The sequence below is a fragment of the Sinohyriopsis cumingii genome, chromosome 1, assembly GCF_028554795.1.
Source record: "Sinohyriopsis cumingii isolate HCF-2022 chromosome 1, ASM2855479v2, whole genome shotgun sequence".
NCBI classification, from domain to species: Eukaryota; Metazoa; Mollusca; class Bivalvia; order Unionida; family Unionidae; genus Sinohyriopsis; species Sinohyriopsis cumingii.
In genome coordinates this window covers 88,964,300-88,970,966 of record NC_142961.1, presented here as the reverse complement: position 1 = coordinate 88,970,966, position 6,667 = coordinate 88,964,300, and the positions used below count along the sequence as shown (strand labels likewise).

The 6,667-nt window shown below is 34.3% G+C and overlaps 1 long non-coding RNA gene across 1 annotated transcript; it reads left to right on the top strand.

Moving 5' to 3' along the window:
- Positions 1–212: 212 nt before the first annotated feature.
- Positions 213–2,528, top strand: LOC149807308 (uncharacterized). Its single transcript, XR_016414926.1, has 2 exons — positions 213–300; positions 741–2,528. It is a non-coding gene; the product is annotated as an uncharacterized LOC149807308 (long non-coding RNA).
- The last annotated feature ends 4,139 nt before the right edge of the window (positions 2,529–6,667 follow it).

Here is a 6,667-nt window from a genome sequence, read left to right as displayed (position 1 = left end):
TCACTTCTGTATCAGCACCAAGTGTTACCAAATACCCGATATGGCTTGCTTAGACCACCATAAATTCCAGTATTTGACGTGTTCTGCGCGCCATAGTATCTTGTAAATATACATTTTCTTTGCATCGCGTGACGCCTTCATTGCTTGCGCGGCACGTGCGTAATACATGTTAACGCGCGCGACTACATGTGTTACTCAGGGATCTTGACTGACACAGCCATTAGAGGGAAGCGGTTTATGTGTTTAGCTGTCGGGGCGGGATCGCCATTATGTCTTACTTTGTTTGAGCCAACGAATTGGGTGAGATATATTCTTTTTAATCAACTCCTTTTTAATTAATGTTCAGTTTCGCAAAACATGTTCAATGTTGTATTATACGTTTGCGTTGTTTTATCGTACTTGTAGTTTAATTCATCAGGAGTGTATGGCTTATGTAATTTGGTAGCGAGAGATGGTACGATTCGGATTATTAACAGGGATATGAACACATATGCAATACTCATGTTGGCAGGTTATCTTGTCGCTATTATAACTAATATTGAAGACGTATTATGTATGTATTAGAGTTTTAGTATATCATATTTCTATTTTATTTTTTTTTGTATGCCATTCGTACGTCACAGTCGTACATAAGGAATATTTCAGGTGTGTTAGTATTAATCCATTTGAAATGCTCAGATATTTTAATCTAGATACACAAAAAGCAGACTATTTGGAAAGTTGTTTCTTTTCATATTCAGCTAACTAGGTGTGGATAACTAGGTGTGGATTACTAGTTGTGGATAACTAGGTATGAGTGTCTAGGTGTGGATAACTGTGTGCGGACTGACTAGGTGTAGCCAGAGGCCGCAGCAACAGTGATGAAAGACCGCCAGGAAAGTGCCAACGTATATGTGCATGAAAAGTCTGGTTGGTTGTAGTGACCGAGCCGGGAAGCGGGTCAAAGGGCATATGAAATGTCCAGTAAACATGGGACATTCATATAAGAATTTCATTATAGTGTTTGACTATAAGAAGGTCATAGTGTTTGACTAAGAGAAATTTCATTATAGTGTTTGACTATACGAATGCCATTAGTGTTTGACTATATAGGGAAAGGTCAGCATATTGGTTGACCATAGAGACAAAAAGCATGGTAGTGTTTAATTATCTGAGACAACTTTATAATTATTGAACATTTCAAATAATCTGTTCATCATGGTTTTCCATTGGATCCATATTATGTACCTTTGTATTTATTTTGATGCCATGTTACTTCATCATTAGTGTGAGAGAATAATACATCTTTTTATTGTCACTCGCATGTGTATTTTTTATTTCTTGAATACCAATTCAGTCTCAAAGGGTGTTAGCTCGATTACGTTACACCATGGCCTCATTACTCATTGTATACTGTTGCCGAAATAGTTGTCCACACCAAAATGCTCGTATTCTAAAGAACAAACATTTATTTGAAATCAATATCAAGAATACCAAAATCTAACTCTTGTATGATTACAAAATAAGTGATGTTATGTGATGTGATTTCGATTTTTAACGTAGCTTTAAAAAAAAATCAGTCATATCGTTACGATGTCTGCAATGTGCCAGTTTATAGTGATGTCTAGCACTGGGGCATCATGCCTATGACGCGTAGCGTTTATGTCCCACCATTATCCTGACACCGGCCGACCAGTCCTAACACTAACCTCGTAATGCTGAACGCCAATAGAGGCAGCGGTTAGTACCACAAAATAAGAGAAAAAATGCTCAAAAAATAGACTGGCATTAGAAACTGAACATGAAATAATAATTGTGAACCGACCCCACGTGTTACTACAAGCGTCCTCCATTAAGATGCTGAACACGAATACTAATTATGTATTTGCCTAACCCTTGAAAGCCCGAATAAAAACCATTAATATTAATAAACTTTATTTCCACAAAAAGCATCGAATATGTAATCTCAAACACAAGAGTAGCAAGTACATCAGAGGAAAAGTAAAGGAATAATTATAATATAATAAATTTGTTTACGTTCACTTTGTCCATTTTCTCTACCACCACCCCACCGACCTCCCCACCACCAAAAAACAAAAAACGCGCAATAACATTTGGCAGTATCTGAACTGTCCTATGAACTGAAATGAAACGTATAAATATATTTAAATGAAGCTTTAAAATTTTAACTTGCAGAGGAATCCTAAAATGTAACAAAATACCTGTCCAGAACGAGATCAAAATGTATGATATCGGAAAAATCACCCATTTGAGACATATTTTGGATCTCTGGATCTATCATAACAGACTAGAGAAAAATACGCCTCTGAATAGTATGACTTCTTGGCATCTTTTTGCAAAATTCAGAATACTAATGCAGTCATCAAACTTCAATATTTTCGAAACATTCTTAAAATATGAGCTTATTTGTCCAATTTTAGCATTCAAGCAATTTTCATACTGTTCATGATAAAAGTAAAGACTGATAGTGAGGACTACTACTAACTAGTGAGGACTACTCACTGGGGAGGACTACCCCACTAGATATACGAATTTCATGAAATAAGAAATAAGAATAAAGGATCATTTAAATATTACAATGGCAAGTCTTTTCATCATCTTTAGTTCTTTTTTCCCCTTGCTTGATATTGTCGTTGTACCAAACACTTAGCTATGAGGTATACGGCATAAATTATATTTAACTTGTTGAATTTCTGTCTTAGTGATATTTATTTATTTATTTTCTTATACAACAAATTTGTTATCGCAATTTCGTAAATATATTGTGCATGGCCTAAAAGTTTTCATATACTAAACAATTTAAATGTTCAGTTCGTTATGAAAATTATTATTCACGAGTGTACTGAACTTAATTTATTTTAGTGTTGGAATAGTTAATGCAATTATATCCTTAATTCATTACTTATTTAATGGATTCATTTGTGTTTATTCGTATAGTTATATATGTACCTCCCTGATATTTTCATTAGAAGACAAACAAACTTTAAAGAAATAGTAACAAGAAAAAAGTTGTGAGTAGTATAGTAAAAGGTATCTTTGAACCCGTCTTTGCGTTTTCGTCACGAGCTCTCCTAGCTTTTCTCGTGTAACAAAAGATAATACATGATTTCATGACGAGCCATAATCCTCACCATGATCTCCGCTAATGAAACGAACTTGGTCTGTATAACTGTCACCAGAAAAAGCTACAGGGAACATTTGAAGAAAATACAAAGTAAGATATCACATTAAGAAAACAAGCAAAAACTGCGCCTCGTTGGTTTTGAACAGGAGTCTACTTTAGGTGGCAGGGAACAGTGTTGAAAATTGGCCCCTGGTAAATTTCTTAAGCTACTGATATGGTGCGACTTTTTGAGCTATTATTGTTTAATAATTAAAGATATGGATATATTTGTGAATTAGGTAATTCAGGCTTGTGTTCTTATTGAAATATGTGAGAAATACACACTTCTGGTAGTCACTTCAATGTATATAGCCAGTGAAATACCAATAGTCGGCTATGAAGCAGAGCTAGCTACCATTAACAGTAAACGTGTCGGTTCAACGAGATTAGAATATGTATTTTAAAAATGCGTGAATTTCAACTATTTTGAATTGCATCAAGCTATTAGGTACACCTGATTTCCAAATTGTCAATCAGGGAAAGGGCTTGATTTTCTGTGATCATGTGCTGTCAAAAAATGGATTTTGGGCTTGAACAATGCTAGTATATATAAATTTGGGTTTGCTGTTATTAATGTTTTATTCATTGAACTTCCTTCTGTTCACTTGTCAGGACCAAGTTAACGATATTCTTATGCTTTGGTTTATTATACCTATCCAAAATTCTGGACCTTTTTGACATTACTAGTGTATTGTATTTTGTATGAGCTTTTATATTAGGCAGGTGTATGCGGCATTAAATTGCACCCTTAAGCGAGTCTGCCATTTTACGACATGGTCACTTAGGCATCTAGGAAAACCTCAGATTTCACGCTTATCTTGAAATCGGCGCAGTAGTAAATTATTTCTCGTAATTAAACTAGTGAATCATCACTTACATTTTATTTGGTATATCCAGTAATTCACGGCCTCGCATAAAAATAAGTTACATCCGGTTAATCAGGTAAGCTGGTTATTGTGACTGTTTTAGTTCACATGACTGTTTTAACTGGTACAAAGAAGTTGAATAAACATAAATTTTACATCTTGGTGGATATAATTTAATGCAATTATCCACTTCAAAAACATACTGTAATGTAATACAATGGCTGAATTTAGTGTTTGTTTCACTTGCCATTTTTACTGAAACTTTTTTACAACTATATCTTTACATCATTTCTGGAAATAGATTTTCTTGAACTTTGAACTTTTGAGGGTGCTTATCAGTTATAAAGGTTTTGATATCATGGGTATTAAGTCGTGTTTTGATATCATTGGTATTACGTCGTGTTTTGATATCATTGGTATTACGTCGTGTTTTGATATCATTGGTATTAAGTCGTGTTTTAAAAGACTTAAGTTGTTGTTGTTGTGGGGTTTAACGCCATTTTTCAGCACGATAGGCTATACATGGCGGCCAGTATTAATGGTGGAGGAAGAACCCGGAAAACCCCGGAAAGAACCACAGACCCACGAGAAGCTACTGGCAAGCTTTCTCACATGTCCACATTGGCTGAATCTTAGACTCGAACCGCCGCATACAGAGGTGAGATGGCAGTGATCCGTAACGAAGAGCGCTTTAGACCACTCGGCCACTCGGGGCCCCAAAGACTTAAGTACAACATTTACAAAAACCACAACCTATCAAATAACATGCTTTGCTTGAATTAGTCTTCGTTTTGCTCCGCGTTCCTGTTAGACTCTTATAGCCTCAGTCTCTGATCTGCCTATTTCTCGTCCTTTTTTGCTTTGTTTTTGTAAAATCTTGCAAACGTTTCCCAGGTTGTTTTCGATCTTTCTTTCATTAAATTACGTTTTCTGGTGATTTAATAGACATTTTCTTTATATTTATTGTCAACAGCTTTTTCTGTTTTCACCTTCCAAATATTTTGCAACAAATTCACAAAGCTTACCTACACGAGTATTTTAATATTCGTTCAAGTTATTCATGTCATGTTTTCAAATCATGGCGCGATTTTACTAGTTGAACATATCTTAAATTAATCTTGAAAACTTAGTGCTACAATCTTATTAGTTACATAGTACAATTTCAGTAGTATACAATATTTGAAAAATGTATATAAAAATAGATGAGTACAATAATAAATGCAAGAAAGGAATACATTAGATAAACAAACTTAAAGATATAAAAGAGTTCAACAAAACATACTACTACAGTATTTGTATAAAGTGAGTATATTAAAATGAGGAAGAAAAACGAAGAAAGTGTGATCAAATAAAGAAAATAAAGGGACCAAAGCAATGACAATTTCAACTGAACTCACCTCGCAAGAGAAAAACTTGTATATTTTATGAGGCAAAGCATAACGTCCGATAAAACTTGTATATTTTATGAGGCAAAGCATAACGTCCGATAAAACTTGTATATTTTATGAGGCAAAGCATAACGTCCGATAAAACTTGTATATTTTATGAGGCAAAGCATAACGTCCGATAAAACTTTAATAGTACTTAGTTTTCCATTCAATCAGATATGATTGAAGTTCACAAAACCTGAAGATGTGGGAGATTTATTTATTGATCATGTTATTTCATGTACTTCATTTTATCAGTTTGATCCTGATTAACAGAAGTAACAATCTGAGTCGCCAAGCACACCATGTATTTTGACGAAAGGTTTTATGAAAATCCTGGGACAGTGGTTAACATTAGGACAAGTATATGCCATAGTGAAAATATTTTTGTCGCTATTACGACAATACAAGAGAATCTTCCCTTGAATAACCTGGAATCTACATGGCGTATGTTTATAGATTATTTCCCACAATTACCTGATTGAAACTGGAAATTCAATATATGCTAATATAGAGCAAAGTCTGTAGTAAACTAATATTACTGAATCTTTAACATCATGCTAGGTACAGGAAGAAACAACTCGAGGGGAGGGCTCCGTGTATTGTAGAGAGGAAGAGTCAATGAAAACCACATAGATGGAATCATGGACACACAGAACAGAAACATGCAGAGAACACAAAAACATCCTATCGTCTTTCCGTCGTCTTTTAGGATATTAACTACTTTCTGCTTTCAATTGTTTTACCTATACATAATTTGGTATGTTTTTGTTTTGCGAAATAATTGATACTCAGTAGAGAACATTTGTAATAAAACACAATAATCACAAACATAACATAAATATAGGTTTTACTTCACTAGCTATTTTTTAATTTTTGCGCACTCATAAACAAATGCGACTCTTTTTAAATTCAAAATTAAAATGCGACTATACGGTCAAGGTGGCCGGATATACATGTACATGCATCGAAGAATAAAGCCAAAGGCGACGATGTATGCACATGCATTTAATAGAATGTACATTTTTATATAAAGAGAAGTATGTATTTTTAAGGAAATAATTGAAACAACCACAAAATGATTTGACAATAGAAAGCCTAGTCCTGGCCAAGAATCTATAGCAGACAATACATTATAGCATATACACAACATACATGGACAGTAGGGAGATCACTGGCCATGATCACTGAAAATAGGGACTATGTTAAGG